Here is a 23,463-nt window from a genome sequence, read left to right on the forward strand (position 1 = left end):
CACATATACATCAAAAGGACTTCCTCCCTATGGAAGATGCAATCACTGTTTGTCTTTTTCCAGCCTGCCATGCTAGGTAACAGGGTCACCCCCTCAACCTTGGTACAGGGGATTAGAGTGTGTATTGCCAAGGCCTATGAAACCTAGGCCTTGCTGTTGCCGAGACGAGTAACTGCCCATTCTACCAGCAGTGTGGCCACAACTGCGGCATGGGCGATGCAGGCCTCTATCAAGGAGGTCTGTCAAGTGGCTACCAGGTCCTCTCCATCCCCAACTCTTTCCTGAAACTTTTTGAAGACAAGAAAATTAGAGAGATAGGAGAACTGCTATTCTGTTATTTGAGGTATTCTGTGAAATGTAATACTATTATTTTAGTCTTTTTGGCTCCTTGAAAGAATTCAGAACTCTGGAGGCATTACATTCTATGAATGAGAATCCTAAGAAAATAGCATATTAATTAATAAACACATTAGTTCTCCACGAAGTGAATAATAAATGCAAGGGACCAAAATTGTGAAGATCTTTTTTGGAACAGAATCAGAAGAAACAGCTTTTAAACCTGTAAGACTAAGCCTTAAGTAAATGTTGACATCATACATTATTTCTTTGTTTGACTACAGTTCCATTTTCTTTGGGAACTTTAAAGTATAATCGACAGTCTTCCCTGCCATTGGTGGAATAATGACTTCTGATCATAAAGCCCTTCATCATACTGTCCAAGAGGATAAGCTACATGGGCAATGTAGAAAAAGTGGAAGCTCAAGCAATTCTCCAGGTAGGCTTAGTAAGAATACCAAAAACAGTCAAGACAGTAACTGTAGCTAAAGTTCCAGCCAGTCTGGAAGTGCTCAGATTAACTATTCCAGTGATTTTCATGATAATGCTTCAAGAACAACTGTCAATGGCAGCAAGAACAGCATTTGTTCAGAAGAGAACAACTGTGGAACTTCTCAGAACCACTATTACAAAGATTTTCACTCAGATTCCTCTAAAAGTGCCACAAGCGAAGAGAGCGGCAGCTTCATCATCCAACTGCTCCAGCATTAAAGAGTAGAATTTACCACAGAAGAAAAAAGAAAGTGATCTCTGTACAAAAGGTAAGAACGCTATTGGTCACACAGAACACTACTGCATTCACTGTGGCTGGCAGATTGCTGAAAATCAAGCAGTCGTGCTGTAACTGTACTTTTGCTGAGCTACAATGACATTTCTGTACTGTAGAAAGTACACTATATTTTTGGAAGTCAAATGAATGTTCTTAAATATATATTTTTATATTTTTAATATAAGCAATATACTATATTAACATACATAACATATATTAACATGTTTTCAACACCCTCAGTAAGTAATTCCTCCTTCTAAGTAATGGGGCTTGTGTTGATGGGTGTAGTTCACCAGTTATTGGTGATGGGTATAGTTCACCTATAGTTCCAATATTACAAAAAAAAAGTCTTGGCAAATTTGAGCAAATTTCATTCTTTTTGAGTCCACCACTTTCACTGTTTTATCATTATTTGGATATGGTATGTACGTATGCATATGTATATCTATCCATCTGTCTGTTTAGGCAGTTTTCTATAGTGGCTAGGTTACTGGCCTAGCAATCCTGCTTTAGGCATGACTAGCTGAGGAATTCTAGGATTTGAAGTCAATGCATCTTAAAGCTGTCTAAATATTGTCTTAGCATATTATGTGAGTATAGCGCATATTATGAGAGTTCAGGTATGATTTTTCACAAAAGGTTGATCAACAAATAGTTGCATTAGAGATTGACTCAAGAAATTATATAAAATGAAGTGAATCTATGTGGTGAATACATATTTGAGCATTTAGCTCTGAGGTTTATGTAAATTTATGCGATACTTACTTTGCTTAATCTTATATGCCATCTTGATGGGTTTTTTTAATGTAGGAGGTAAAATGTTGCCTAAAAAAAACCTCAGCAAAAGAGCTCATATATTTCTGACCATACCATCAATGCCCAGGAGAAAAATAACATGACTTGCCATCTATTGTCAGGAAGAGACCATAAAACTAAAGAAAAGAAAAATGAAGTATCTGTTCTGCGAAGTAAATTGGAAACATTTACTATGGAAAATAGAATCTTGAAGCGTCTTCAGTCTTGACATTTAAAAGTGATCAGGAAATACGAAAATGCAGAGATTAACCTGCCTGATTTTTTTGGCCACGCACTCTAATGAAGTGAAGACTCTGACAGGACTTCTCAGGACATTTCAGGAAATAGAGTGCAGGGCTTCCAAGAACCTGAGAGACATTCAGGCACAACTCTTAAAAACAATGGAAGCCTTGCGGGCATTGCAGAAACTTTCTGAAGACAAGAAAATTAGAGAGATAGGAGAACTTCAGCATAATTAACATCACTTACCCAAAATTGGAAGGTAGTGATAAGAAAATCCAGGCAACGTGCAAGGTGCATTGCTTAGAACTACATAGCATAGCTCCTTGAGCCCCCTATAAAGAAATGCTTTCAGTGGTGAAATTGAGCCAGTTCTATCCTGCTTGGGCAAACCAGTAGCGCCGCTGGCTAGAGGCTTCACCCACCCATCCGGACGTCATCACATTCCCTTTTTTACCTTCTGCGCATGCGCAGAAGATCCTGCACATGCACAGAAGATCCTGCACATGCGCAGAGTTGTCCCGCACGAACACTCACATTTGTGAACCGCTAGCAAAGGTAAGTAAACTTCACCTCTACTTTAAGCTGACTTGCTTCAGCATGCAGTAGGGACCATTTTCTACAGGCACCATCCTCAAATCACCAAGATTCACTTTTTTTAAAAAAATTTTTTTTATTTGATTTATATGCCTCCCTTCTCCGGAGACTCAGGGCGGCTTACAATGCGTTAAGCAATAGCCTTCATACTTTTGTATATTTATACAAAGTCAGCATATTGCCCCCACAATCTGGGTCCTCATTTCACCTACCTTAGAAAGGATGGAAGGCTGAGTCAACCTTGAGCCTTGGAGAGATTCGAACCAGCAGTAATTGCAGGCAGCTGTGTTAATAACAGGGTGCTTAGACCACTGTACTATCAAGGCTCTTGGTATTCAATATCACTTGATATTGAAATTAACAGAAAACCTGCTGAAGCATATATTATATCTTGTAATGTTGGTATAAAGTTATATATGATGAATAGAAGCTAAAGTATTTATATTTCTAGAATACACTGATCTTGATTTAGCCACAGGAGAGCATTTAACATAACATACTTGCCGTCTATTGTCAGCAAGAGATCATAAAACTAAAGAAAAGAAAAATGAAGTATCTGTTCTGTGGAATAAATTGGAAACATTTACTATGGAAAATAAAATATTTAAGTGTCTTCAGTCTCGACATTTAAAAGCGATCAGGAAATATGAAAATGCAGACATTAATTTGCCTGATGTTTTGGCCACACAGTCTAATGAAGTGCAGACTCTGAGAGCACATCTCAGGAAATCTCAGGAAGAGGAGCAGATGGCTTCCAAGAGGCTGAGAGACATTCAGGCACAACTCTTAAAAACAACAGAAGCCTTGTAGGCATTGCAGAAACTTTGTGAAAACAAGAAACTTGAAGAGAGAGAACTTCAGCATAAATTAACTTACCTCCAAATTGGAAGCTAGTGATAAGAGAACCCAGATAACATGGAACATACATTGCTTAGAACTACATAGCAGGGCTCTGTGGGACCCCGATAAAGAAATGCTTTAAGCTGACTTGCTTCAGCATGCAATAGGGACCATTTTCTACACACACCATCCTCAAGTCACCAAGATTCATTTGATATTGTCATTAACAGAAAACCTGCTCAAGCAGGAACATCAATTTTGCATGTACAAAATTTAACAACTAGAAACAACAGCTTCCTCAAAAGTTCTATTTTACAAGGAAATCAATTCAGATTCTTAAATTGTTATCCAGTGATTAGAGACATGGATGTGCTCCATTTTGTTTCACACTTCAGTTAGACTGGTGGAATTATGTATTAAAAGTAGTATGGGCAAGCTAGCTAAGCTAATTACTTATGAATCTTATTTTCACCACACGATCAGAGATGAATGTTGAAAAACATCACCTGGATGTTTTGAGTGGATGTGGTGCAAAACTTCTTGCTCTTCACACTTCCTTCCATTTTTGCATATTTGGCTCAGTTGTATAGAAAATTGAGATTTTAGAAAGAATGACTCTTGCTTTAACTAATCAGATGAAAAAGTCCATCTCTGATGACATGAGCCTAGCCAGCACATTTAAACCTGTATATTAGCTAAACCTACCTTACTTGGCATCATACCAAGGCAAAAATGAAGCATATTATAGTTTTATTATAATTGAAATGAACAAAATGTTAGTCTTGTCTCCTCCTCCTCCACCATCTCCCCCTCCCTTACAGTATAGCTTGTAATGTTGGTATATTAAATAAATAATACTCTTTTGCTAAGTATTGCAATATATAAAATCTAATGTTCTTTTATTCTATTTCTCGACCATACTGACCTTGATTTAAGGATTGGAGAAGGCTATTTCTTCCACCAATAAAAAGAAATTAAAAGTATATATTGTAACTGGATCTCTATTTCTTTTCTCCTTAATCTGCATAACAGATTGTGAGCATCATCATCTTTCTGGAAACATTTGATAAAATTTCAGTTACCTTCCTCTAATTTCTAATTCAATATTGTATGATTGCAAATCTTGAACAATCTTATTGATGGTTTATTTCTAATGTGTTTAGGATTTGGAAAAGCAGCTGTCATTGAATACTGCTTTTTTTAGACACCAGTTAGCAGTTGAGAAAAAGAAGACTATTGAAGCTCAGTCGATGACAGCAAATTTACATGTAGAAATTGAGTCGCTGAAGCTCAAACTTAAGGTATTTAGATGTTTAAATTATATTTTTCTTACCACAGAAGGAATCCAAGATGCTATTCACTAAATGCTGATTTGACATAAGCCTATTTTTTTCTGTGGGTTTTTCTTTCAGCCTCTAACTATATAAACTGTAGATTGGATAAATGTATTAATGTATGTTAGGCCTTTTGCACACTAACATTTCTAGGAACAGATAGTACTTGAAAAGTGTCTCCTAACATGAAAATAGCATGCATTTTAAACATGTTACTCAAGGCCTGTATTGATAGAAAATTAAAGGGGAGGGGGGGGGAAACTGGTCAAAACTTTCACAGTTCCAGAAAAAAATGATATTTATCCTTCAGAATCTTTAAAAAAGGAAGCATTGGCCAAATGATGCCTAAGCAAATATTTAAAATACAGATAAATAAAATGAGATACTGGAGAGAGTTACACCGTGAAACATGGGATCTCTGAAGAACATACATTAATACAATAAACTATATTATCAACATAAATTTAATAATGCATTTCTTTAGGAAAGAGAACTAAGCATTACAAGTATTTATGCACACCGGATGCGCAAAGGTCAGCCAGAGAAAGCCGATTCATGTTCTTCTCCAAAAGGTAGAACAGAGTTTGTTTCATACTATAATAATAAAAATATAATTCATTGACGTCAAAAAATATTTCAAATCCTTGCTCTATTTTCTCTTTTAAAAATGGCAATACTACATTTTGTGAACTCTTTAATAAGTAGTCATTAGTGCTGATTAAACAGGATCATTTTCATCCTTCTCTCTAGATGGGAGAGATAAGGGGAGAAGAGTTGAATTAGTGAGGAGAGTGTATTTCTAACCCCTTCCTTCAACTCTGAATTTATGAATGAAATACAGGAGTGATTTATCATTGCCTTGTCCCATGCAGTATGAAATAATCCCCTTGCATTTGCCACTGAAGGGATTACCTAACAACTTCCTATCATGCTGTTCCTATCCAATATACACAATCCTCAAATTATGACTGTAATGGAGCTCAGAATTTTCATCATAAGTTATATGGTAGTAAATCAAGGCACCCACATGATCAACCTGATTTTAAAACTTTTTTTGTGCTGTTTATTAAACAAATATCTCAATTGTAAAGCAAATGATTATTAAGATTAAAAAGATCTTTAAGGAAACATTGTGGTTGTTAAGCAAGGCAATGAATTTTATGGCCATTTTTGCCAGAAACTGGCTTAAAAGGCTAGTTACAAGCAACAAAACACAGCAATTCGCCATAAAGAGAGTCATGTGACAGTGGGGGGGACGGGACAGCATCAGAACTCTGGAACTGGGTTATAAGTATTTTGGGACGAATATCATAACTCTGAATGCAATGCAACTGTTGGTTTTGTGAGGAATATCTGAGAAAATTTACATCAGGGTTATCCTTCAACAGGTCCCTTAATCAACCCCAAAATAATATGCAGCAGAAGACCAAGGAACAGGCAACAGGGTGAAATAACCAACTTTATAGAAGATTCTGTCACCAATTATGAGCCCGCATTTGCCAGATTTCCAAAGGAAAGACAAAAAGACACTTCTTCAACTCCCGGTGAAGAAAACAGTCACAAGATACCACCTGGGAAAAAAAGGCTTCGTTTGGAAAAATTGTTTGGGCCAAACTGCATTTTAAATACCAAACGATGGCTTGCATTATTTGATTCCAGTCAAGCTCATAGAACTAATAGATATCAGATAGTATTAGGACTAGGACATATTAGATAGTAGATATTAGTGTTAGAAGTAGGATATATTTGATCGTAGATATTAGATCGTTTAGAACTAAGCGATGTTAGATAGTTAATGTTAGCATTAGAACTAAATGATGTTAGATTACTATTAAAATTAGGCAATATTAGATAGTAGATATGAGTTAGTATTAGAACTAAGCAATATTAGATAGTAGATATTAGTATTAGAACTAGGATATATTACAGTAGATAGTAGATATCAAATAGTATTAGAACTAGAATATATTAGATAATAGATAGTATTAGAGCTAGGATATATTAGATAATAGATTTTAGATAGTATGAGAACTAGGAGATATTAGATAGTAGATATTAGTATTAGAGCTAGGATAGATAATAGATTTTAGATGGTATGAGAACTAGGAGATATTAGTAATTTCTGTCATTATTGAAATAAGCAGCACATAAAACTCTATTTTGTGAACTTTCTGAACATTTTTATAAAACATAAATATAAAAGGAATTTTGAAAAAGATGTTTTATGACTTATGCTTATCAATTTCTACCTCTAAAGATTTCCTTGAAGCCTCTTTCGTTCCTACTTGAAACAAATAAAGGAGAATATTAACGTGCAGCTTGTATTTGAAGGTGTTGTTTCACCACACGAGGGAGCCAAAGACTGAAATTTTTTAACTTGTTAGCAATATAGTAATATTTACGATATCATGTGGAATTAATGTTATAGACTTTTTAGTTTTAAATTTCAGTTATGTTTTTGGACAATGGTTACATGCAGGGGTGGGATTCAGCCCATTCAGACCGGTTCGGGTGAACCAGATGTTAATTTTAATCTAGTTGGCCGAACCGGTTGTTCCAAGGACTGGCTGACGTTGCCCACCCTGCCCCGCCCCTCCCCTCCTAGGAGTCTACACGTGGCCTGTTTCAGGTCTTAAATCTTTTTTAAGCATGTGTCTACCTGTCCTCACTTGAATCTTGAGTCATTCAAAAGAGAGTTTTCCAATAGTTCTTTTATTTTTATGTTATTCAGACAAAAAGCAAAGTAAGTGTGCAACTATACTTAATTAGTTTCTTTATACTTGTACACATACTTATTATTTTAATTTTAAAAATAATTTTAAAGTTATCTCATTACAATAAGCTAAACTTTTAATTTTTAAATTCTAGTTATGTATTTGGACAATGGTTACACGTAAGTCTGCTTAGCAGAGAGGCTGAGCAGACTGAAGCGAGACCTCAATCTGCTGATGAAAAGGGAACCGTCTAACTATTTAAAGCAGCGGTTCTCAACCTGGGGGTCGCGACCCCTTTGGGGGTCGAACGGCCATTTCACAGGGGTCGCCAAAGCCCTCTCCCGCCCCCCACGCCTTCACTCACCCTCACTCTCTGCTCTGTTGGATCGCCGGCTGTTCGCTTACCCCACCCACTCCCAATCTATTGCTGCCTCCTGAGTCCCAGCTGATGGCTAGAGGGAAAAAAAACTGTTTAAATTCTTGCCGCGGGGCTTTGTTAAATTGCTGGCTCGCCCTGCCCCCTTCACCACTATTTATTGCCAATGAATAGTGGTGGGCGAGGGGCGGGCGAGCCAGCAATTTAACAAATGGTTCGGTGTTTTTTTGTAATTTTATTGGCGGAGCATCAGCATAGGCTAATTAGCCCTTGATTAGATCGGCTCCCGACTCTCAGCTGATTTGCTCTCAGCTGTTTTGCTCAGGGCTCTGCTGCTTGCTGGAGAGATTTTTCCCCCCCTAGCTATGCTGAAAAACGAAACTGAAAGTAAAGCAGGCTGTTGGCTTTGCTGTTGCTGCAATGTTAGAAAATTAGCTAGGCAGATTTCTTTTCTTTTTCCTCACCAAAAAAGGTAGGTGCAAACAATGGGAAATTTAGGGAAAAAGAGGAGAGTTCAAGATTTTAAAACACAAAAGAAAAAAAGCTCTATTTAACTAGGGAATTGTAATAATTGAGATACTATTAATTGTATATTGTGTTGAAAGCAGAAATGGTTAAGTTGTGGTTTGGAGGAATATATGGGAGAAATTATTTGGTTTATTATTATTGGTAAATATAATTAATTGATTTGTAAGAAATTGGATTGCATGGAAATAATTGGAATATTCATGTTCATATTGATTAATATACAAAAAAGGTAGTTATATAACTAATTGATTTATATTAAAATGTTGAATTTATATTAAACTGTAATATTACATAATTAACCAATGTGAGGATGGATATAAAAATAGATGACAATGGGAAGGGGTATAATATAGAATAGAAGGGAAAAATTGAATTTGATTAAGATTAGAGATGAGGATGAAGGGTAATATTGGTTTTTTACAAAAATAAATAAGGAATAAATATGGCAAAAAGGAAATATAGAAATTATAAATTTAATTGAAATGACTAAACACTGTTTAAATTTGTGAACCGGCCAAATACTCTGTTCAAAGAAAATACATTGTATGTTTGTATGTGTGTTTCTAATTATTGTTATTTATTCATATTTGTTCTCTTTTATTCTTTAAAGTTTAACAATTCATTCTTTATCTTAATATCTTTATATTTGTTTGGGGCTGGCTTTCTTCCCTTTCATCTTTTTTATTGTACAGCAATCTTTCTCCTCAACCCTACCACCTCTCTCTTTTCTTTCCTTCTTACTTTCTCTTCCTCCCCCTCTTCTTCTCCTCCCTACTTCCTCTTCCTTTCTCCTCCTCCTCTCTTCCTCCCTCTCTTACCCTCACTTCTACTCTAATTTCCCTTCCCTTCCTTCATCCCTCTCTATTGCTGTATCCTTTTATGCATATGGACTACTCAGAGGGCTGAAAAAGTTATTTCTGACTGGTCCTCACACTTTTGACCAGTCCTCGAACTTACGACTGTCCTCACATTTTACGTTTTTGCCCTATCTTGTCACCATGGTGAAGAGAAGCAGTTGTGAAATGAGTGACATGGTTGTTAAGAATGCTACAATGGGCATAAATGATGACCAGTCATAAGTGCGAAGACCGGTCAAAAATGTGAGGATCTGTCAGAAATCACTTTTTTCAGCCCTCTGGGTAGTCCTTTTGTGCATATGGACTACTCAGAGGGCTGAAAAAGTTATTTTTGACTGGTCCTCGCACTTTTGACCAGTCCTCGGATTTATGACTGTTGCAATATTTTCAGGATCAGACTCAATAAATTTAGTAAGAGTTAAAGGTTTAAATATATCTCCTTTTATTTACATTAGGCATTCTATATTCACTGAATATTCACAGATAGAAGCAGGGAAAAGGGTGCAAACAGCTCCTTATATATACAATGGGAGGAGCTAGGTATGGGAGTGGTGAATTATGAATACATTAAGAAGTGAAGAATAAATTAACCCCTGATACCCCGTTCATATACTATTTACACATTAGAGAATAAGGCATTTACATCTGACAAATCCCCCTCTAAATGCCGATTCGTTATGCAACACCAATTACATTCAGATTCAGGACAATACAAAACATACAACTTAGAAGTTAAGTATTTATGCTGCTTAACAGGTAAAGGTTTTGTCAATATGTCAGCTAATTGTTCTGAAGTTTCACAATGCACTGCTTTAATAAATCCATCCTGAGATAATTGTCTTACATGTTTAAATTTTATATCTATGTGTCTGGACCTTTGTCCAATGGCGTCAGATCTAGATATTTCAATAGCTGCTTTATTGTCTTCATGCATAACAAAAGGCAAAACAGGTTTTTTCCAAACATCTGAAATCAAATCATTAAACCATACAAGGTTATTTGCAGCTTTAGATAAACAAACATATTCTGCTTCTGTCGTTGAAGTGGCCACTAATTCTTGTTTACCAGTGTACCAGTAAACTGGACAGTCATTTAAGAGGAATATATAACCAGATGTACTTTTTCTACATGAGGTGTCTCCAGCCCAGTCCGCATCTGCGTAACATGTAAGCTTTGGTTCTTTATTATCGTTAGGTTCCAACATTAAACAAAAGTCAAGTGTACTTTTCAGATATCTTAATATTCTTTTGACAGCTTCCCAGTGGTACATTGTTGGCTTGCTGACATGTCTAGATAATAAATTGAGGGGTAAAGCGATATCTGGTCTTGTCCAATTAGATATATAAAGAAGTGAACCTATGACTGATCTATAAAATGTGTTATCTTTGAATTCAGGGGATGATTCATCAGCATTTCTTAGAAAGTCAGTCTGCATAGGAGTATCACAAGGTTTGGCATCACTTAGATTGCATTTGTTTAAGAGCTCTATGATCTTATCTCTCTGAGTAAGTTTGAATCCTCTTTTAGTCTTATTAATTTGAACACCAAGATATTTGTTTACTTTGCCTAAAGATTTCAATGAGAAATGTTCATTTAGCTTATTTACAAAAGTTTCTCTTCTCTCTTTATGTTTTCCTATGTATAAAATGTCATCCACATAGATCAATACAAATTCTAAGCAATCATCACCCTTTTTGACAAAGAAACAGTTATCAGCAGTGGTGGCATTGAAGTCCATGGTTTTAAGTACTTTTACTAAACAATCATACCATCGTTTACCAGATTGTTTTAACCCGTACAAACTCTTGTTTAACAACCAAGTTTCATTCTTGTTTGTGTATTGACTGTGAGGTGCTCTTACATATATTTCCTTGTCTAGTTTTGCGTGTAGATACGCAGTCTGTATGTCATATTGGAATACATCGAGATTGAGTGCTGATGCTACCACTAGAGCTGTTTTGACACTCTCGGTTCTTACTGTAGGAGAATACGTATCAGTATAGTCCTCCGGATATTTCTGTGCATAACCTTGTGCAACTAATCTAGCTTTGTATAGGGTATTGCCTCCCTCTAAGTTCTTAATTTTATATATCCACCTGGTACCAATAATTGTTTTATCTTTTGGTGCAATTGCAGGTGTAAATACATTTAATCCTTGTAAGCTTTCCATCTCTTTTTTCATTGCTAATTCCCATTTTTCTTTTTCTTTACGAGGGAGTTTTAACACTTCCTCATATGTATTAGGTGTCGTTGACTCACCATCCATATGCATTATATAATCCTTGTATTTATTTGGCATCTGATTTCTGGTGTTTCTAATTGTTTTTTCAGGTTTACTATTGTTATCATGCAAATATCTTGCTTCCTTTTTTGTTAGTGTGTCTGTCTTTATTTTGTGTTGGCTATTTGTCCAAGTTTTGGTTTTGTTTTTATATTTGTTGATATTTTGCTTTTCTATAGTCCCTTTCTCTTGAGATTTTGTATCTTTGTTGTTACTCGGAAATATTTCATTAAGATGTATTTTAGACCAGTTGGCCTGTTCATGGAACACAGCTGTTCTGGAGACTATAAATTTGTTATTACTATCAATGAATCTGTACCCTTTAGTGCCTGTCTCATATCCCATAAATCTGAGTCTTCTGGATACGTTTTCTCCCTTTCTTCTTAGTTGCTTAGGTATGTGTACGTCTGCAGTGACTCCAAATATGTGCATGTGTGCCAATTTTGGTTTCCTATTATACATTACTTCATATGGTGTCTTATTTACAATGCTGGACCAGGTTCTATTCTGTGTGTAATTGGAATAATGCAAGGCTTCTGACCAGAATTGTTTGCTTAAGCCAGCATCATCCAATGTGCATCTAATCATGGTTTGTAATGTTGAGTTCTTCCTCTCTGCAATCCCGTTCTGGAACGCAGAAAATGGACTAGACGTGTAATGTAACATTCCTTTGTCCTTTAACCATTGGGAGAATTCTTTAGACATGAATTCACATCCCCTATCTGTCATGATTTGTTTTATTTTGATATTGTGTTGTGTTTCTATGCGTTTATAAAATTCTTTAAATTTTTGAAAGGTTTCATCTTTGTGTTTTAATGTATAAACAAATCCATAGCGGCTATAATCGTCTACTATGGTCAAGAAGTAACATTTTCTATAAGTGATTGATGGAGTTAGTGGACCAACTAAGTCCATGTGTACTAAATCAAAAATTTTGTTGGTTGATCTAGTAGATTTTCTTGGTCTGGGGCTAGTTTTTAGTTTTGTAGATTTACATACTGAGCATTCCAAATAGTTTTCACAATTTTTTATTTTAACACCTTCTGCGTGTTCAGTCATTTTTTGTACTACAGGAAAACTGGCATGTCCTAACTTCCTATGTAAGATGTGAGCACACTCATCATGAATTGGCTTACCTATTTTTGGTTTTCTTTCATTGTGTGCATCTTTGTGATCATGAGATATTTTACATTCATCATTGTCACTGTTGCTAATGTTTCCATCATCTACTTCAATACAATCTTCCATATTTGAATCAATGTTGTGCAACCATTTTTCCTTTGTTATTAGATAAGGTAGGCCTCCTTTAATTATTACAGTGCCTATATCTATTTTATTTTTCTCCAAAGTCGCTTTTCCTTTAGAAAAAACAATGTTAATATCAGAATCTCTACTTAGTTTTATGGCACTTAGTATGTTATGAGGTATTTCAGGTATTAGCAATACCCCCTCTATTTTTCCTAGACCAGGCAAGGTTACATTCCCTCTACCTAATACTTGAACCTTTTCTTGGTTAGCTACCTTTATTACAAATTTATCTTCTACAAATGAAGACAATATATCTTTGTTATTAGTGGTGTGATTAGTTGCTCCAGAATCAATAAGCCAATTATTGTTCTCACTCTGCTGTGTGTTAGTGTTGTCTTGTTTATTTAATCCATTCAGTGAACCAGATTTTCTATCCTTTGAATTATCTCTGCCCCCTCTATTATCTTTGTAGTTTGGTGGGCTTCTATATCTATGTCTATCCATGGAAGACTGTCTATAATTGTATTTGTTTCTATATTCTGACCTATGTCTTTCTTTTGAAATTTTGGGGCAATCTCTTCTATTGTGTTCCCTGGATCCACAGTTGTGACATTTAAATGTTTCATTATATTTTTCTTGGAAAGCTATTTTCCTATATGGTTTGTGTTCTATGTGATTATTAGAACGATTCCTTCTTGAATTGTCTTCTGCTATTAATTTATTGGATAGACTTTCTATGGATAAGTATCCTAGATTGATTGTGTCTAAATGTGACATATAATTGTCCCATGATGGATCAAGTGAGTTGATAATAACACTTTTCATTGTTTGGTCTGAAATCACCTCCCCCCTTAAATGCAACTCAGCTCTTACTTTGTTTAAAGATATTAAATGCTCACTTATGGAAACCCCTGGTTTTATCCTAGATGAAAAGAAATCTTTAGACATCCTTGTGGTGGTAGCTACACTGTCACTGTGAAATAAATTAAACATGCATTGAATAATTTCTGAAACAGTCAGATTTTGCTTAATGCTGTGATACATTGCAGGAGACACACTAGATATTAATAAGAAAAATGCTCTATGGTGTAAACAGTCTATTTTTAGAGTCCAAGGTCTTTTTGGGGGACTAGTGATAAAAAACAGTAAGTTTTCCTTCATAAAGACAACCTGGAGCTGCTGATACCATTCTTGCAAATTAATGCCATCTATCCTTAGCTTTGGGAAGTCACTGGGTAAATTTCCGACATTATTAGGTCCATTACTTACAACCTGAGGTAGTCCGTGGTCTCGTAAATGCAGAAAGTTACAAAACGGCGTGGGGATGCTCGCAACGAGCCTGCACGGTCTCCTCGTCAATTCATGTCTTCCCGGACCGTCTGCGTAGTCTTGCGCATGCGTGTTGTTCATTTCTTCCCTGGAGTCGTCGTGAGAGGTTCTCCTCGTTGCGGCTCGCTCGTTCTGCTCCTCCTCAGACGAATCGGTCTCTGGCTCGATTTTGGGAGTCCTGACGATGGCGGCTGCTCTTCCTCTTCTTTTGAGGGCGTTGGTGCTTGCTTCGGTCTGTGGCGTGGGGTGGTATCGGCAGGGCTCTCTGGGTTCGGGCGTCATCGCTCTCGTAGTCAGGATGGGAGCGGGCAGGTCTTGAGGCATTGGTTTGCTCGCTCGCTTCTTTGTTAGCTTTTTAGTAATGTTTAGTTTTGGCCCAAATGCAGCAAAAAGCGTTTTCATTGCTGATTTTATTTGTTTGTTTGTTGAATCATCTTCACTTTCTGATTCTGATTCTTCTGAGGTGTTTGAATCTTCTTTTTCGTTTTCGTTGTCTGATAATGTTTTTCGCGCCAGAAATTTTGAATTGATTTTTCTGATTGGCTCTGCTTCGCTCACCCTGGAGGTCTGTTGAAACCAAGATGGCTGCCATTCAAAATTTCGCGCGGGATCACCGTTTTTCTTCTTCACAATAATTTTTTCTGTAGTCATATCACTCATTATTTTTGGGTCTTTTGTTTTTTCATTAGTGATGTGCTTCTCTCTCGCTGCTCCGCTGTTCTTCAGCATATCTTGGAGGTTCGCGATGAGGCTTTCATTATTCTTCTGGCTCTTTAATAGTTTTAATATCTCTGACCTGAGTTCGTTATTCTCTATTTCGGTTTCCTCCTGGTCATCATTTTCATCTATTATTTCTTCGTCTTCAGTGGTGTATTCTTCGGATTCTCTCGAAATCGCGTTTGTGGATTCGTTGATTATTTCTTGTTCCGTTTCCATTTCTTTGCTGTATGCCCTGGTGTTGGGCCTATCTTTCTTAGACATTTTTAAGTTTTTATTGAGTCAATTAACCATCCTCTGCTACCAGCTTGTTGCAATATTTTCAGGATCAGACTCAATAAATTTAGTAAGAGTTAAAGGTTTAAATATATCTCCTTTTATTTACATTAGGCATTCTATATTCACTGAATATTCACAGATAGAAGCAGGGAAAAGGGTGCAAACAGCTCCTTATATATACAATGGGAGGAGCTAGGTATGGGAGTGGTGAATTATGAATACATTAAGAAGTGAAGAATAAATTAACCCCTGATACCCCGTTCATATACTATTTACACATTAGAGAATAAGGCATTTACATCTGACAATGACTATCTTCACATTTTACGTTTTTTGCCCTATCTTATCACCATGGTGAAAAGAAGCAGTTGTGAAATGAGTGACATGGTTGTTAAGAATGCTGCATGGGCATAAATGTGAGGATGGTCATAAGTGTGAGGACCAGTCAAAAGTGCGAGGATCTGTCAGAAATGACTTTTTTCAGCCCTCTGAGTAGTCCCTATACACATAGCCACGCCCACCCGGTCACATGACCTCCAAGCCACGCCCATACAATAAGCCACGCCCACAGAAACGGTAATAAAAAAATTTAGAACCCACCCCCAGTTGGGGGTCACCACAACATGAGGAACAGTATTAAAGGGTCACGGCATTAGGAAGGTTGAGAACCACTGATTTAAAGAGACAGAAACTATTTGCTGGATAAGTAGCTACCCTAAGACCACTAGAGATTTGAATATTAAATAAGAATTTCAGCTAAGAGACCCCTGAATACTATTGAACATATAAAAGTGACTTGAAGAGACGTGGATAATCCTCTGGTGAATTTAAATTGTTTGGATTGATTATTGATGAGACATTTAAAACTGAGATTAGGAAGTTTTGTATTGAATGAATGATTCCTGGGCCAATTGGCCAAAAAGGAAACTTATTAAATACAGACACAACACAAGACGGAAATGAGAGAAGAAAAGTGGAATGGAGTTGTTTCAAAGCTCTGAGGCTCTCCTGATCTGAGGACATTCCAGTAAATCTTCTTTAAGCATATGCCTACCTGTCCTCACCTGAACCTTGAGTCATTCAAAATAGAGTTCTTTTATTCTTGTGTTATTCGGACAAAAAGTAAAGTAAGTGTGCAACTAAACTTAATTAGTTTCTTTATACTTGTAAACATACTTGTCTAATTTCAAAGTTATCTTACTACAATAAGCTATGCCCAACAAGGCTACTCAAATAACTATGCCCAACAAGGCTACTCAAGTTGTTGTACGTATTCGTGCCCAACTAGGCTACACATTCACACAATACTCACAGTCTTAATACAGGTGATTAGGCAGCATTAGAGTGGGCTGGGAAACAGATTCAGGGTGTCCCCTGCTCCACAAGAGTCGTCTCAGTCTTTGGGGGTCTAGGTTCATAACAGTCTTCTCTTTATACCCGGATTGTTTATTCTGAATCCATGTGTATGGTACATATTATCCCGGTCTTGTCAGGAACTTCACATTCTTACTCCCTGTTACATGACATCATGAAAAGTGAAATCCACTACATTCCTTACGCCCACTAATGTTTTACCGGTATCTCCAATAATAAATCATAAATAAATAAAAGGCTAATGATGGTTGTATTACAGGTCCTCTATATTCATAACGTATATTTTGTGATATATTCATAACATATAACATAAAATATGTAACATATTCCCTCTCTTGGGCTACTGTAGGTGGGAGTGAGCAGTAGTTCACTCTTTGTCAGCGAAATTATTAGGTGTAGTTGGTTTAAACAAATAACAAGTATCCCTACAGAGGGGAAAACATGGAATACAACAAATGACAAAAATCAAAAATATCAGAAAAAAAATTCCAAAAAATACATTTTTCAGCCACCCCCAAAAATAATACAACTGTTGTGGAAACCAGCTCCCAAAAATGGCATAATACAGGTAGGCACCCTGAGGAAAAAGAAACAGCAAAAATGATGCCAACTATGCCAAGATATACCAGAAAGGAGTAAATTTCATTTTTAAAAAATGAAGGAAAAAGAGGCATCAACACTTACTACAATATAAAACATACCTTAAATTAAAATCTACAAAAACAATGAACTCTGGTAATTGACATAACGACTAGAAGTATTCAGTGCAGAAACACCTAAACGTGCCCATAAAAATCTAGGGCCATGAGATTCCAAATAACAATTAAAGACCCAGAGGAGACTTCACTTGGTCATATCCTAATGGCATTCACAATAGTATGGGCATAGAATGCAAGCAATGGAGAAATAAGGAGAAGGGCAATGGCAATTGAACAACCTCAAACTAGGCAAGTACCATGTATGAGGTAGCACTGTATAAGCAGCAGGCCCAAACATCCAAAATTAACCATCCTTTTGGAAGAAATATGGAAGACTTGAAGGAGATATAAATCTAAGAAATAAATAAAACAAAGCCCTTATTTATTGATGTTTTCCTATTTTGGATTATAATTTAAAACTATGTTAATTCAATATTGGGAGACTTTAGAGAGATACTTTATTAGACAGAGAAAAACAAAATGGAAGGGAGGATATTAATAGAGATTTAATGACACTTTATCACTTATACACGTAAAAGGTAACATGCACTTACAGATATCTGCTTTTTTCTGTTACTTTTTAGGAATTGAAAACCAACAGAGAGGTGAAAGAATTAGTTAACATGGCTAAAAAAACTTGTCCCTGGAACAGGAGTTCATCTCCCTGAAATATTACCAGTGCACAACTTTTCAAACAGGACATTCATGGGTAAAAACCATAAATGATTATAAATATTGAAATGTAAAAATCGCAAGACATACCTTTTGCTTAAGGAGTCAAACATTGTGCTATAATGCTTTATTTTATAACTGCTCTGTGTTATTGTGAATAATGTCTGCTCTTCAGAAGAAATACAGAGTGTGGCATGTTTCTTGGACAGTTTATTTTAACTGAAGGTTCCAGTTTAAATAATTTGTAACACTAGATAGAAATCAGGTAGTCTTTGACTTACAACAGTTCATTTAGTGGCCATTCAAAATTACAAGGGTACTAAAAAAAAGTAACTTATGACTATTTTTCTTACTTTAGGACCAGTACAGCATCCCCATGGTGACATCATCAAAATTCAGATGCTTGTCAACTGGTTCATATTTATGACTGGGGCCATGTGATCCTTTTATGCAACCTTCCAACAAGCAAAGTCAATGCGGAATAACAACCGTGTTATTATTCACTTAACATGGTCGTAGGTCAAGGACTACTTGTAATGTACTTTTCTCACTGTTGTTTTCTCTAACAAATAATGCATGTTTCTAAATAGTTACTGTTGAAATAACATTTTTTGCAGGATTCCAAAGTGAAGAGATCTGCCCAAGGGTAGAAAAAAATACCCAGTATGAAAATATAGAAAGACACAAGAACAGGAGAGAAAGGCAAGGGTTGGTCCTATTGAACGCAGAATTTGACAGAATTTGACCGAACCAGTTGAAAAACAAGAAAACAAAGAAGATAAAGAGGCAAAAGAAGCTTTTTGTGACATATTAACGACAGTAATAGAAAGGCATAGAACACCATCTACCTCTAAAAAAACAGCATGTATTTTGAGAGGCCATTCAAAATTTACATCAGGGATATCCTTCAACAGGTCCAAAGATAACATGCAATAGAAGACAAAGGAACAGGTAACAGGGTGATATAGCTGACTTTTTAGGTGATTCTGTTAACAAATATGAGCCCTCATTTGCCAAATTGCCCAAGAAAAGACAAAAAGACACCGCTTTCACTCCCAGTGAAGAAACCAGTCCCATGATATTGCCGGAAAAGAAAAGTCTTCTTTTGGAAAAACTGTTTGGTCCAAACTCTAATTTAAGCACGGAGGATAAGGAAAAAACAAACCTTTCCCCAGTAAAAAAAAACCATGATGAGGTTTGATAGACAAATGATGGCTTGCATTGGTGGATTCCAGTCAAGCCCATAGAACTAGTAGATATTAGATGCTGGATAGTATTGGTACTAGGAGATATTAGATAGCAGATGTTAGTATTAGAACTTGGATATAATAGAGAGTAGATAGTATTAGAACTAAGCAATATTAGATAAAGATACTAGTATTAGAACTAGGATATATTAGATACGTAGTAGATGTTAGATATTATTAGGACATAGTAGATTGTAGATAGTGGATAGTATTAGAACTAGGCAAATTAAATAGTAGACATTAGAACTTGGATATATTAGATAGTAGATATTAGATAATATTAGAATTACTATTAGATATTAGATAGTTAATTAGAATTAACTACTATTAATACATTAGTAGTTTCACTTTAGATTGACCGGTTGTGAGGGGGGAAAGGGGTGCTCAGCTGGCGGAGGAGGGGAATCATTTCCTTAAGGGTATTTTGCATGTTAAACAAAATGTGCTAATATCAGGCACACTTGTTTATATATCTGTCAAATGGATATAATGTAGTTGCTCATCCCACTAGAGCTATACAAGATCAAGATCACATTATTGCTGTTTCGTCCTCCAAATTTAAAGACACACTCATTTTTTTCTAGTTCCAACTCCCTCGTATGCATTCAACATATAGGTTTGACTTAATAAGGAGAGTGTGATTCTCACCCTTTTGTGTACCTCTGTATCTTTGAATGAAATACAGGAGTGGTTTATCATTTACTCACAATGGCAGGCAACTTTGCTTTATAATACCATGGAATTTACCATGGACAATAACATGCAGTTTCTATTCTAAAAAATATTGGAGGGAATATGAAAGACCAGGAGAAAAAGTGAGATATACATTTAACAAATAAATAAAATAAAGTCGTTATTTATTTATGTTTTCCTAACCTGGATAATAACTTAAATCTATGTTAATACATTATTGGGAGAATTTCAATAGATATTTTATTAGACGGAGTAAAACGAAACAAAGGATGATGACTATGGATAAGTCTGCAGTTGATGTGGAAGGGAGGCTATTAAGGGAGATTTAATGATATGTTATCACTTACGTAAAAGGTAGCATGCACTCATAGATATATCTATTATTTTTTTTCTTGTAACCTTTTAAGAATTGAAAATCAACATAGATGCAGAAGAGTTATGTAACGTGGATAAAAAAATTGAACAGGAAACAGGAGTTCATCTCCCTGAAAAATGATCAGAGCACATCATTTCAAACAGGACATTCATGTGTTAAACCCATAAATAATTATAGATATTGAACCGTAAAAATCACCAAACATATCTGTCACAAGTAAATGCCTTATTCTCCAATATGTAAATAGTATATGAACGGGATATCAGGGGTTAATTTATTCTTCACTTCTTAATGTATTCATACTTCACCACTCCCATATCTAGCTCCACCCATTGTATATATAAGGAGCTGCACGCACCCATTCCTTGCTTCTATCTGTGAATATTCAGTGAATATAGAATGCCTTGTGTAAATAAAGAGAGATATATTTGAACTCTTAACTCTTAAATGATTTATTGAGTCTGATCCTGAAAACATTGCAACAATATCTTTTGCTTAAGGGTTCAAACATAGTGGTATAATCCTTTATTTTATAACTGCTCCATATATGTGACTAATGACTATCCCTCAGGAAAAAATTCAGAACTTGGCAAGTTTCTTGGACAGTTTATTTAAACTGAAGGTGCAAATTCAAATAATTTGTAACACTAGATAGATGAATGTTCTTTTGTTACTGTTGTTTTGTCTAACAAATAATGCATATTCCTAAATAGCTACTATTGAAATAATATTTTTGAAGGATTACAAAGTGAAGAGATCTGCCCAAAGGTAGAAAAAATATTTAATATGAAAATATAGAAAGACAGACGAACAGGAGAGAAAGGCAAGGGTTGGACTTATTGAAAGAAGAGTTTGATAAATTAAAGACAGAACCATCATTTCTTCCTGGACATCAAGTTCAGCCAAAAGAAAACAACTTGGAAGATGTTGCTATTGAAAAACAGGAAAATGAAGAAGACAAAGAGGCAAAATAAACTGTTTGTAACAAATTAATAACAATAATAAAAAACATCACCTATAGGTAAAAAACAGTATGTATTTTTGCATATTTTACATCAGGGTTAGGGTTATTAGATAGTTTTAGAACTAGGAGATATTTGAAAGTAATTTCTATAGTTATTATTGTAAGTTCATTTGATCATGCTATACAATTCAATATAGCAGATACATCTCTGAATAAATTCTCTAGGTTCAGCTAGTCTCTCGTCCTTTCCCTAATCCACGGGTGTCAAACTCGTGGGCCGGATGTGCCACGTGATGACCACGCCCACCCCCAGTTTAGCAAAGGGAGAAAAAGTTGTGATACGACACGTGACGACAACATGTTGTTGCGAGTTTGACACCCCTGCTCTAGTTCATGGTTCTAGTAATCACTCTGGGGCCAAAGAAAGGATGACTACCCTTTCCTTGCTTGAAACAGTTGAAGTGGTAGAAGAAAAGAAATATCGAGGATAACATCACAGACTTTACAGGAATTCTTGGAGGATAACATTAGTCATTAAAGTTGGGATAACAAGCATTGCCCATAATTCTTTTTTTTTTTTTTTTGCAAAAAGTTTTACTTTATTTTTATTTTATTTTTTATTTGATTTTATTTGAATTATATGCCGCCCTTCTCCGGAGACTCAGGGTGGCTTACAATGCGCTAAGCAATAGCCTTCATCCTTTTGTATATTTATACAAAGTCAGCTTATTGCCCCCACAACTGAGTCCTCAATTTACCTACCTTAGAAAGGATGGAAGGCTGAGTCAACCTTGAGCCTGGCGAGATTCGAACCTACAGTAATTGCAGGCAGCTGGTCTTAATAACAGGGTGCTTTAGACCACTGTACTACCAAGGCCCATTATTTTTTACACATACACACACAAAAACATACAATGTATTTTTGCTGATCAGAGTATTTGGCCGGTTAATAAATTCAAACAATTTTTAATCTTTACAACTAAAATTACCGTTTCTATACCTCCTTTTTGCAATAGTGTTCATTTTCATATATTTTTTACCAATTTTACCCTTTATTTTCATCTCTAATTTTAACCAGATTCCAATTTTCCCTTCTATATTAAACCCCTTCTTATTGTCATCTGTTTTTATATCCATCATCAGAATAAATATTTTTATGATGTTACAATTGTTCAATTCTTATAAGAATAGTGAGCCCACTTGTTTTATAACTTACATTTTCTTAAGTAATATAGTCCAACATTTTAATATAATCAGTTACTTATATAAATATCTTTTCCATTTATATATTCAAACACTTAAAGAAAAAGGAAAAAAAAGAATATAAACATGGCTATTCCAATTAGTTTCATTTTCATACATCAAATAAATTCCCCATATGTTCCTCCAAACCACATCTTAATCATTTCTACTTTCATCACAATATACCATTAAAAATATTTCATCTGTTACAATTTCCTTAATTAAATTTAAAAATATTCTGTTATCCTCTACTTGCTTCCCCTATGTATTGTTTCAAATCCTCAATCATTTTTATACACGCCACCATAAACCATTAACAATATTTCAATTATTACATTTTAAACTTATTCATATTTCTCAAAAAAGAGAAAAAAACCAAAACTCATCATTATCTAGATTTCAAAAGTATAAATGATAATATTTCAATTATTGTACAATTCATTTCACCATCATATACTTTACCATTATTTCTTGCTACAATTCACATTTCAGTTCTAAATGTATACTTCAAATTCCTCTTTCATTTCTTTCTCCTTTTCTCCCTTTTCAATTTTATTTTGACCTTTTTCTTTCCTGCACTTTAAAATCCTGATCCCTCCTATTTTGTCCTATGTTTCCCATTGTTCCCTCTCTCTTTTCTCTTTTTTTAATTTCATCACTGTTTAGCCTGATATTGTCCTTCTGTATATCAAAGTTCTGGATTCTTCTCTTCTACCTTATATTTCCTATTGTTTTCCACCCAGACTTTACAGGAATTCTTGGAGGATAACATTAGTCATTAAATTTGGGATAACAAGCATTGCCCATAATTCTGTCAACACAAGTCAAGCCCCGTTTGATGGCATCTAATTAACAAACTGACAGCCAGTTTGTTGAACTGGTTAAGGCATCCAAAAGGAAACCACAGATTGTAGGTTCAATACATGGACAATAACATGCAGTTTCTATTCTAAAAAA

General features: G+C 35.4%; 1 pseudogene; it reads left to right on the top strand.

The window, feature by feature from the left end:
• The first annotated feature begins 681 nt into the window (after window positions 1–681).
• Window positions 682–19,185, top strand: LOC139316758 (lebercilin-like protein; annotated as a pseudogene).
• The last annotated feature ends 4,278 nt before the right edge of the window (window positions 19,186–23,463 follow it).

This window comes from Pituophis catenifer, unplaced genomic scaffold (genome assembly GCF_029215685.1).
Source record: "Pituophis catenifer annectens isolate HBS135680 unplaced genomic scaffold, rPitCat1.0.hap2 SCAF_4, whole genome shotgun sequence".
Classification (NCBI taxonomy): Eukaryota; Metazoa; Chordata; class Lepidosauria; order Squamata; family Colubridae; genus Pituophis; species Pituophis catenifer.